The sequence below is a fragment of the Physeter macrocephalus genome, chromosome 7 (genome assembly GCF_002837175.3).
Source record: "Physeter macrocephalus isolate SW-GA chromosome 7, ASM283717v5, whole genome shotgun sequence".
Lineage (NCBI taxonomy): Eukaryota > Metazoa > Chordata > Mammalia > Artiodactyla > Physeteridae > Physeter > Physeter macrocephalus.
The window spans coordinates 1,080,752-1,093,221 of NC_041220.1; positions in this window are offsets into that span (position 1 = coordinate 1,080,752).

Here is a 12,470-nt window from a genome sequence, read left to right on the forward strand (position 1 = left end):
TTCATGAGGCATGAGAGTGACTGTACGAGCCATGTGTGAACAGGGCATTTTCACCTCTTAAATGTGTGCTGCTTTTATTTACCTGTGTTGAAAACACCACAGGGCCAGGGTGGTTGAACACCAGCAGAATGTTGAGTTATGAGCACACCCTACTGGTTTGGTGTGAGACCACAATAAAAGACAATAGAAGGTCTCAAAAGTTTTCAGGGGTCTGTGTGTGTGTGTGTGTGTGTGTGTGTGTGTGTGTGTGTGTGTGTGTGTTAAATTATGGACGTGATAAAACATACAGTATTTCATAATTTTCATATGACACTAAAATAATAGTGATATGCATATCAAGTGTGTATTAATAGAGTTTAATATATAAATACATATAGTCTACAGGATCTAATCCTTTCTGAAGTTTTTGGATGCCTTGCTCCGCCTTCTTTCCCTCTTCTTCTATTTTTAAGACTCTTTTCACGCTGTCAGCTGGCATTTAGTGTTAGCAGGCTTTGAACGCAGCCCAAGGAGGACTCTTCTGAAGGGAGTCAGTCTGACCTGGATCCACAGAGACACCTGCACGCATCACACTGACACACTGCTCTTGACCCACCACCTGTTTTTTTCTCTTTCTGCCTCGGTTTTTGCTTTCATCCAGCAAATTCTTCCAACAGCTGGGTGACGGCGACACATGGAGCGCCCGAGGGGGACATTTTTGCTCCACACCAGACACGCAACCCTAATTGCGCCGTCGCATTTGGGGTACAATTTCTACTCCGCGGATCTCTCATCATGTGGGCCATATTTGAATTAGAAAATAGCAGTGTTTTCAGCCATGCAAGAGGAACACAAATGTATTTAAATATCAATACGTAGCCATAATTATGTGGTCTGTTCTCCTGTGACTAGAAAATAAATGAATGTGTCACGTGATCCTTTCCAACTGCTCTCTTCCTGAAAGAGAGACATTATCTGAAAACGGATGTGAGGGGCATTGCAGTGGTGAATGAAGAGTTTCAGATTAATTCTTTTGTTTTTCAGCAGTAATAGTGACCAAAACCACACGGCTCTTTTTACATCACGATTTTACTACCTCTCAATAGGTATGTATTGGAATTTCACTACAACTGTATTCTCAGTGTCCAGACAATAAGGGATTAGGAATCATTAACTAAATTCCTATTAGTAAATGGGGACAGAGAAAAGCAAATTTCTCATTCTCCTTTTATGAAGTCCAAACTTTTTGTTTCAGAGATCGGATAACTATATGGATACAATGGTACAAAAGGAATTTCTTCCCAACTTTTTTATCTGTCAGGCATAAGAAATAATTTTGTGACCAAATACTAAACCTCTTCCAATATAATAAAATAAAACTCAACAAAGCTCATGTAACCACAAAATGTAATTAATATTTGGCAGTGTTTGCCTTCCATTTGTTTTTGGCTCAAAACTAACTCTGAAATTCCAACCACATTATTCATTTTACAGTGGCAGCATTCCTGAATTTGAGGCTCACTCTTTTAAAACTTTGACTCATACTATGTTTTTAAAATTGAAATCTGATAGACAATCGTGTAAAAATGGCAAGGTAAATTCCATGAGCCCAGGTGCTGTGCCTCTCTCTAGGGGCCTCTGTGAAATGCAATATGCATCCTGCTACCAGATGAACCTACAAAGCAGAGCTGGAATCATATCACTCAAAAGCCGTTAGTGGCTCCGCAGTTACCTACACAATTAAATTCTTAAGTCTTGTCCTCACATGCAAAGTCCTCTTCCATCAACATCTCCATCTATACTTCTATTCATCTCTTTTGGACATTCCTAAGTTCCAACCTCACTGAATTACTTTTGTTTTCTTTTTTTTTTTTTCCTGGTTCATAAAGGTTTTTTTTCTCTATATACATGTATTTTTTAAATTGAGGTATAGATGATTTACAATGTTGTGTAAGTTTCAGGTGTACAGCACAGTGTTTCAGTTATCTATTCTTTTTCAGATTCTTTTCCCTTATAGGTTATTACAAACTACTGAATATATTTCCCTGCACTATATAGTAGGTCCTTATTGGTTATCTATTTTATATATAGTAATTTGTAAGTGTTAATCCCAAACTCCTAATTTATCCCTCCTGCCACATTTCCGCTTTGGTAACCATAAGTTTTTTTCTATGTCTATGGGTTTATTTCTGTTTTGTAAATAAGTTCATCTGTATCTTTTTTTTTTTTTTTTTTTAGATTCCACATATAAGCACCGTCATATGTTTGTCTTTCTCTGTCCGGTGTACTTCACTTAGCATGATCATCTCTAGGTCCATCCATGTTGCCGCAAATGGCATGATTTCATTCTTTCTTATGGCCGAGTAATATTCCATTGTATATATGGACCACATCTTCTTTATCCATTCCTCTGTCAGTGGACATTTAGGTTGCTTCCATGTCTTGGCTATTGTAAATATGGCTGCAATGAACATAGAGGTGCGTGTGTCTTTAGAATGATGGTTTTCTCTGGATATATGCCCAGGAGTGGGATTGCTGGGTTATACGGTAATTCTATTTTTACTTTCTTGAGGAACCGCCACAGTGTTCTCCATAGCGGCTGCATGAACTTACATTCCCACCAACAGCATAGGAGGGTTCCTTTTTCTAATGGACAGCCGAGAAGAAGTGGACAAATTCTTAGAAAGGTGAATGATTTTCTACTTCTTCCAATTCGTCTGCTGCTTTCCTCTACGTAACTCGAATGCCATCCAACAGCTACCATGGGCCAATTCAAATTCCATTCCAACTACATTTAAGAGTAGAGATGCGGACAACAGCATTGAGTGGCAGCTGCCATTGGTGCAGGCTCATCACGGGCCAAGCACTGAACAGAGCCCTTCCCACCTGCCGTAGGTCCTTCCTTCCTCTGGACAACTGGGGTGGTAGGCTCTGCCGTCAACGAAAAACTGAGATACTGTTATAACCTGTCCAAGGTCTCATTCCTTATATGCAGAAGAGCTCAGATGGCAAATACCTTCTTTCTCAGAAGAGTTTTTTGATTTCTCAAACGTTATAAACCGACTTTATCCAGGTATGTCAGGCAGAACTCTTAGGCTGCTTCTGCTAGAAATTGTGGTGACCAGCAATGTTTAGCCTATGAGTCAGCAGCCATTCATATTCCTGTTCTGGAAGGTCAGCAAGGCCCAGCGTTCTGTCCCCTTAGAGGTCTGGCTGCCACCAGGCAGGAAAGCTTCACTTTCCCCAGAGCCAGATTCCAGAAGCAAGATTATGTTTACCTTAATTCCAGGAAAGGGCAACCCGAACCCACTGTGTTACTGGTTGGATACAAAAATTTCTTTTTTTTTTTTTTTTTTTTTTAATTTAGCTAGACTAGCAGTTTTTAGTATGATCTCTAAGTCTCTTTCAGGGAATCTGCAAGGTCAAAACGATCCTGTAATAACACTTGGCTATCCTTTGTCTTTTATCAGTGTTTCAGCATCTACACTGATGACGCAAAAGCAATGGCGAGTAAAACTGTCGGAGTCTTTGCACAAATAAAGGCAGAGGTGCCAAATTGTCCTGGGGCGTCTTGTGTTCTTCACTGCCAGTGTATTCGCGGGGTGGAGAAATTCCACTTAAAATGGCCTTGAGAAAGCAATCAAATGTACTAATTTTATTACACCTAGACCCTTGAAAAAGTGTCTCATTAGTGTTCTGTGTGCAAAATGGAAAATTTCGTGCAAAATTTAGAATTTTCGAACTTTGTCTTCTTCACCATATTGGCAGTCTCCCAATACTTTTACATTTTTCTCATGAGATTGGTGGTTATATTAATGATTCTATGTATGTGTGTGTTTATTAAAATGAGGTGTATTAACATTTGGAAGATCTGGATAAGTTGGTGCACCTATATTTCATAATGGCCAATGTGTGATGTTACAGACTCATGTGTGGATAAGCAGTCCCTTTGATCTTAATGGAACAGAATACAAAATGTTCATCGATATAGTTTCAAATTTCCCACTGTAACTAATCTTCAATAAACTACCACTTGTTATGTTGTGATATAATATCAAAAAAGTCCAAAATTATTTGCAAAGGATACTTAAGTTACTTTTTTTCCATCTACATAAATCAGATGAGGTTTGATGTCAGATTTTCTTCATGTGCTCCGACCAAAACAATGGATCTCAACAAACTGAACATGTGAGAACCAGGCATCTTCTAATAATCCAGACACTAAAGAACTTTTCAAAAAAGTAAAGTAATGTCACTCTTGCCATTTTTTGTTTTTAAGAATAAAGTTATTTTTCATAAATATTTAGGTTTAACCCATTATCACTATTTTTAAATTAATAAAAACTTTAGTTCCTTATTTTCTATTTCATAGTATATGTTCTTATGGGATTTTCAATCAATTTTAAGAGTGTACATGGATTCTGAGACCAAAAAGATTATATACAATTGAGCTAGGCCCTCATTTTTACGGATAAAGACAATGAGCTTTGCTGGAGGTTTATGCACTGTTCTCAAAAGGATGAACATGTCTGGGAAACACCTAAGCTGACACATGTAACTTGAATACCTTATTTTCACCAAGAGAGCCCATTTTAACATTTCCCGTGGTAAATAGAGAACATCTAACTCACAAATTAGAACCATTGCTGATATTCACTGTGTGATGGGAAAAGCCTCATGTGTTGACCACGACAGAGCATGTATAGTCACCAGCACTTGGGATTTCTCCTTAGAATATTAGCTGACAACACCTGGAGTTTACATTCCCCATTAGAATTCAAAATTCATCAACTGAGTTTTAACTTAATCCAAATGAGAAACATGTTATACTACGCGCCAATGCTGAAGTATCAAAAATAAAATTATAGACATTGAAACCACCAACCAGATGACACCTCTCTTTGAATCTCTTCAGGTCTTTAATGTGCCTCTTCCAGGATACCTAGTTATGTATTCTGCCATTTTTGTATTGAAAGCTTTGTGCGTTTGTTTTACTTCCTGTTGTTTTCAAAAATTCTGACATGTTACCCATCCAACCACTACAGATAGATATAAGATATGATGACTGGGTAAGCGAGTCCTCAGAAACAGGAGAAATCTAACAAGAATGCCGGCAGGAAGCTGGTCAGGTGGACCCTGCATTTCCAGAAATACACAGGGAGAGACAGGAAATAAATAGTAAAGAAGAGATGGATATTCCAATGGTAAATGAAATGCAGCAATGAGAACCTAGGATCAGACAATACTTGGACACATAAAAAGTTTTATTTTTAATAACAAACATCCAAAAACAGTTAGGAAAGACTTTTTAACCCATCAGAAACTCAGGGTGGGGTTTGAGTCTTGAGGGAGAAATAAAATGGAAAGTGAAGTTTATAATCTTAGAGATTTGACCATTGGTTAGTTATTAATTTAAAGACTCGTGAAAAGGGGAATAAGACAATATTCCAGTTGCCCATCTGTCAGAATATATAATTATAATAAAAACATAATTTTAGTTTTAGTTAAGAGATGGCTTTAGACATCCAGGACTATGTGAGTCTAACAGTCTGCAAATAAAGTCACAATGCTATTGAAATAACATATATATGTAAATTCAGAAACATGGCAGAACCGCTTCAAAGCTATTATTCTTAAATGCATTTGGGAGAAAATAATTCAACCTAGGAAAACTATGGAGGACCAAAAAGGCTGGATTTTAATCCTAGTTTGACCATATTCTAGAAATATACTCTTGAACAAAATACACAACTTCTCAAAATCTCAGTTTCCTCATTCCTAACGGGAAGGATAATATCTTTCTGATAGAGTAGTTATGACTGTTGGATGGTATGTCTATAAAAAGTATAGTACATATAAGTATGTCAGTTCATTAATTTTAAGAGTAAAAGGTCACTGATTTTGATCACAGCACTGTTTTGAAAAACTAGTTATTATCACAATTTCCAAGAAAAAAAATTTTCATGTGCCATGTCATACCAAAAAAAAAAAGACATGAAAGAAAACAAAACATAAACATCACTGAAAGTATATTTTAAATGGAAATGGAAACAGCCAACCATAGTACAAAAATAACATGCTTCTCATTACAAATACGCTCAGGAGTTTTACTTACCTAGCAAGAAAGACCTCAAAGAGATGGGACATGTGTAGCAACCAAAATTCAGAAACATGGGTAGATTTCTGAATGGGAATATAAATAAAGACAAAAGTTCTTTAGTCTACATAGATGAAGACTGAAGGAGATACAATAAAAATAAAGAGCATAGTAAAGATAAATGGGTTTTATTTCCTTGGATTTTCTACATAAAGAATTTATACAAATCTACTGGTGAATTAAAAGTTAAATATATTCCAGTATCTCCTGTATTTTAGCTTGAAATACAACACAAATCTTTGAATAAATCTTATTTATTTCTCTACAAATTAAAGTCATTATAAAAAATTTCACACATAATGCTGCTCTGAAAGTCAAAGAATTTAGACATGTGATGTGAGGCTACTTATAAAAATGTTAATCCTTTATTGCACCAGAATATCCTGACTACAGTATTTGATGCTGTCTTAGTTCCTCTTACCTCCCCTGAAAGTGGTGATGCATATGGATTTCAGAAATAAAAAACACCCAAACTCTGATTATGACACGCCATTAACCTAATCTGAATTGAAGAAGAGAAATTATTTGTGGTCACTTAAAATGCTCTAAATCAGCTGTCTTCAAAGTTTGGTGTACATACACCTAGGTATATGTAAAGTCTTTTCAAGGAGTAGTTAGGCATGAACTTTCAGATTCTCTTTTTAAAATTTTTTATTAAAGTATAGTTGATTTAAAATGATGTGTTAGTTTCAAGTGTACGGCAAAGAGATTCAGTTATACATATATATATACATTCTTTTTCAGTTTATTTTACATTATAGGTTTTAATAAGATGTTGAATTTAGTTCCTTGTGCTATACTGGAGGACCTTGTTGTTTATCTATTTTATACGTAGTAGTGTGTATATGTTAATCCCAAATTCTTAATTTATCCCTCCCCCCCTCCCCTTTGGTAGCCATAAGTTTGTTTTCTATGTCTATGAGTCTATTTCTGTTCTGTAAGTAAGTTCATTTGTATCATTTTTTTAGATGCCACATATAAATGATATACAGTATTTGTCATTTTCTGTCTGACTTACTTCATTTAGTATGATAATCTCTAGGTCCATCCATGTTGCTGCAAATGACATTGTTTCATTCTTTTTTATGGCTGAGCAATATTCCATTGTATATATGTATCACATCTTCTTTATCTTTTCCTCTGTCAATGGACATTTAGGTTGCTTCCATGTCTTGGCTATTGTAAATGGTGCTGCAGTGAACATTGGGGTGTGTGTATCTTTTCAAATTATGGTTTTCTTTGGATATATGCCCAGGAGTAGGATTGCTGGATCATATGGTAGCTCTAGTTTTAGTTTTTTGAGGAACCTCCATGCTGTTCTCCATAGTGGCTGTATCAATTTACATTCCCACCAACAGTGTAGGAGGGTTCCCTTTCCTCCACACCCTCTCCAGCATTTATTATTTGTAGACATTTTGATGAAGGCCATCACAGCATGGGGTGATACCTTATTGTAGTTTTGATTTGCATTTCTCTAAAATGCAAATCAAATGATGTTGAGCATCTTTTCATGTGTCTGTTGATCAGCTGTGTTTCTTCTTTGAGGATATATCCATTTAGGTCTTCTGCCCCTGTTTTTTTTGTTTGTTTGTTTTATTTTTGTGTGTGTGTGGTATGCAGGCCTCTCACTGCTGTGGCCTCTCCCGTTGCGGAGCACGGGCTCTGGACGCACAGGCTCAGCGGCCATGACTCACGGGCCCAGCCGCTCCGCGGCATGTGGGGTCTTCCTGGACCGGGGCATGAACCCGTGTCCCCTGCAGCGGCAGGCGTATTCTCAACCACTGCGCCACCAGGGAAGCCCTCTGCCCCTGTTTTGATTGGGTTGTTTGTGTTTTTGTTATTGAGATGTATGAGCTGTTTGTATATTTTGGAAATTAAGCCCTTGTTGGTTGCATTGTTGGCAAATATTTTCTCCCAGTCCTTAGGCAGTCTTTTCATTTTGTTTAGGGTTTCCTTTGCTGAGCAAAAACTTGTAAGTTTGACTAGGTCCCATTTGTTTATTTTTGCTTTTAATTTGTATTGCCTTGGAAAACTGACCTAGGAAAACATTGCTCTGATTTATGTCAGAGAATGTTTTGCCTTTGTTCTCTTCTAGGAGTTTTATGGTGTCATGTCTTATATTTAAGTCTTTAAGCCATTTTGAGTTTATGTTTGTGTATGCTGTGAGGGTGTGTTCTGACTTCATCAATTTACATGAGGTTGTCCAGCTTTCCCAACACCACTTGATGAAGATAATACCTTTTCTCCATTGTATATTCTCACCTCTTTTGTCAAAGATAAATTGACCATAAGTGCAAATTCCATGTTCTTAAACTCCCAAGTATACACTGTCTCAAACTGATCTCCCTGAGAATACACTTTAGATTCAGGTTCAAGACCTCCTTTCCAATCACCCTCTCAAGATATTCTATGCCCATCTCAAAGTTATTACAGTCCATGATTCCGGGGTATAAAACTTTCAGGGAAGCCAAACAGGGCTATAAAAGTACTAATGTTGGTGTTGACAGATGATTGATAACAAATCTTTTCATAAGTCAGGTAGTTTACAATTCTTTGTTTTGAATAAATTGGAAGAAAGATGTAACTAGTAGCGATCTATTATCAAGATTATTTTAAACAATCTGTGTAATTTGGAATGATAACAAGGAAGGACTTCAAACAATTATGCCAAATTCTAATAATAAAGCTTCTATTTCTACCTGTTTATCTACGTGACAAGTTTCTGAACATGTACATCTAAGCAAACAAAAAAGAATATGATTAGGATTGTGTTTGAACACTATCTAAATGTAGCAACAATTCAATTTTAATACATAAATTAATTTTTAATTCCATCCTTTCAGAGATCTATTAAAAGAGATGTGACAATAAAGTTCTTACTGTTATATTTAATTATTATTTTTCAGCATTTTAGTATATATGTTGTTTTTATCAATGGTATATAATTATAAGTTTAATGAAAACTCGATTTAGAAAAAAATTTTTGTCTGAGATTTGCAACCCCAGGAAGTTTTAAAATATTAGATTTCAATTATACATATGTATGTGTAACTTTTCTTGTTTTGTTGTTTTTTTAACTTTTTATTTTATATTGGAGTAGAGCCAATTAACAGTGTTGTGAGAGTTTCAGGTGTACAGCAAAGTGACTCAGCCATATATATATATGCATGTATCCATTCTTCCCCAGACTCCCCTCCCATCCAGGCTGCCACATAACATTGAGCAGAGTTCCCTGTGCTATGTGTATGTTTTCTTGTTGAATAGAAGTATGAAAGGATGATCAGTAGAAGGCATTCAAACAAAAGTGTATTTCATATATTTCTTAAAACAGATGACGGTTCATGTCAAGTTACTATAGGGTTTAAAATCAGTAAGATATATTTCAAAAGATGAAGTAATTGTTTTAACTTAGCTGTGATCATTTACAATATGCTGTGGACTTTTTAATTTTTGCAGTATTTATATTTACGTTAAAACCTTTAAAATGGTCACCTAAATATCTGAAGTTGTCCATAGTTTTACAAAATTCCTTTAGGAGTAAAAGAATAAAAGTTTGAAGTCCAGGGCTCTAGTCTAAATCAGAGACCCAAAAGACGCTTGATTGAGACAGTGCTGTGTCTAAAACCTCACAGTGGTCCCTGCAAACGATAAGAAAAAATAGTGAGTCTTTCGGACAGGTTCTGTTATTTTTTCTTTCAGTTCAGTGACCATGTCTGGTCGCTGTTAACTCACCACACAAGATTTATGATTTTGAATGATTCATTGACAGTGACCATAATTTGTTTTTAAAGACTTTCTCTTTGAAATGTACCTTGATCTTGATATATCACTCCAGGTTGATCTCGACAGAAAAAACTGACACCAAAAGCTGCAATGCTGTGAGGGAAGGTTTATGTGATGATTAGATTTCAAAGCCACTAAGCCCGTGATAATGTTCTACATAAGAGTCCTAAACACGATTGTTTGTGAACACTTCCTCATTCCTCTAAGGTTCCCTCTTCCCGACTTTCTCCAATACCATCGAAAATACGCCCTGATTTTCTTTGAATCAGAAGTTTTAGCACCTTGGAAGCCCTTCGTTTGAAACAATTCCTCAGACTATGATGGGAAACACGGGGTAGAAACAATCGTTAAGAGCCCATGCTTAATAAAACACATCTCTTCTAGACATTTAAAAATCGATGTCTATAAAAGTCATATCACGTCTTCAATAAATTTTTCCATACCACATGACTATTTCTACAGGGCAGTGAGAAGAATTATATTTTCCCTTTTTAAAGCATGACATTTATTACTTTGTACAAATTGAGGGTTTGAGACCCAGAAGACGAGTGCAGATACAGTTGAAAAAACAGTCGACTGCTTTTCTGATGGCGTTAACAAAAGCAGTTGGAATTCTTTCTATTTAACACCTGTACGACTAGAAAGAAGTGTGCGTGTGTGTGTGCGCGTGCGTGCGTGCGTGCGTGTGTAAATGGGAGTTCCAGCTGCTCGTGGAGTGAAGGAATCTCCATGGCATCAGGAGATAGAATGATATTTCCTTCACCCTTCGGCCACGGTTGAGAGTCAACAAGCACCACATGGTTGTTCTGGGTGTTAAAGTGTGTCTGCTTTGTAATCGTTGTCTGAGACCCAAACCCTTGTTTTGTGGTGCTTAGGTAATTGATTTCACCCAGCCTTCAGTCAGAGCTAGAAAACCCCAAATATTTTCCCATTAATCCTCGGAGTAGGGCACCGCTTATGGTGCTAAGGAGTTTCAAAATTCATGGATTCATGGGAAATCACAGCGTTTATAAAGAAATCCATTTGGGCTGGGAGCGAGAATAAAAGCCTCACACTGATGATTTCAAAATGTGACGAACCAGAGCTGCAGGGTGACTAGATAAAACAAGAATATTATTAAACTCAGGAAAGACGCAGGCTTATGCTGGTCTACCACTGGGCAGATTATTCCCCATAAATGGCAATGTTATCTTTTTAAAGAAGTGAATTTACAAAAAAATAGGGGTTCAATGAAAACACACGAAGCCATCTACATGCTATAAAACATTAGGACAACTAACTCTTGGCGTCAAAAACTCTCTAATGCGGAGCTCAAACACAAAAAGACATTCTGAATGCTTAGTCACCGAAAGAAGTTTAATGAAAATGTATTCCTTCGAGAAAAGCATTCAGGACGGTCTGTAGGCTGTTCTAACCAATGAAATCCAAATTTTATTCCCCGTTGGAATTAAAGGTAGATACATGTTTATTCATAAGGGAAGTACAAACTTACTTTCATTGTTTGCCATCCTGAAAGAATGTGAAGCACATTACAGACTAAAGCACAATATGAGATCAACCACTGAAGGATAAATATAACCAAGTTTCCTAAAGGAAATTCGGATAACTGCTCTAAGACACCTGAGGTGAGTAGATTACCAAACTCAGGCAATAAATTTGGCTGGAAGTCTTCTGACTGCAAAGTCAAAAGATGGGAGACATTTTGGTTTGCACCATTTTCACATTTTAGCATCAGAAAGTGGAAATCTTCATCTAAAGTCACTATTTCCCCTAGAATAAAAATTTTGTGTGTGTATTGTAGCCGGCCACATGGAGGCTGACAAAATCGTATGTGTAGATACATGTAGCAAGTGTAAAAGTGGTGACTAATGTGTCAAGACGTCAGATGCAAAAAGCTCTGGAAAATACAGGATGGACACTAATTTAGTTCTAATCATTGGAAACCTGCATATTAATGCTTACAAAGAAATAAGAAGCACACCAATGTTACATCCTGTAGAACAAGGCATTTCATGCATCTTTAAGAGAGATTCCTATGCCGGTGAATTTAATGAAAAGTGGGCCGTGTTTTCTCTTTCTAACTATACCGCAGAAATTTTGACAAGCATGTGTTAATCTTAGTGTTTCTCCTAAGGTCATTCCACAAATATAAGGAAAACTGCCCTGACAGATTTTGAGAAAAATACATATTTTAATCCTGTAATCTGTCTTAGCTCTGATCTGTTCAATTTTATGCATAAAAGTATGTGAGGTGATATGCTTTAGTATGTGCATGGCCAAATTTACATATTTGTAAGGAAATAATTAGAAAGGCCTTCACGATCCTATGAAAGTGGCTCCTCATCAACCAACCCCAGGGCAGCTCTCAGCAGAATGGATGGAGGTGATCCCGTGACCATTTACAGATACGGCTGAGGAGGGGCCTGGTGGAAGTTATCCTCCTATGGATTCCAAATGATAAATCTCTGCGTCACCTTATAGTGTGAATTATGTGCTTGATCCACTGCCTTGCTTTTTTTTTTTTTCTTTTTTTTTTTTTTTTTTTTTTTTT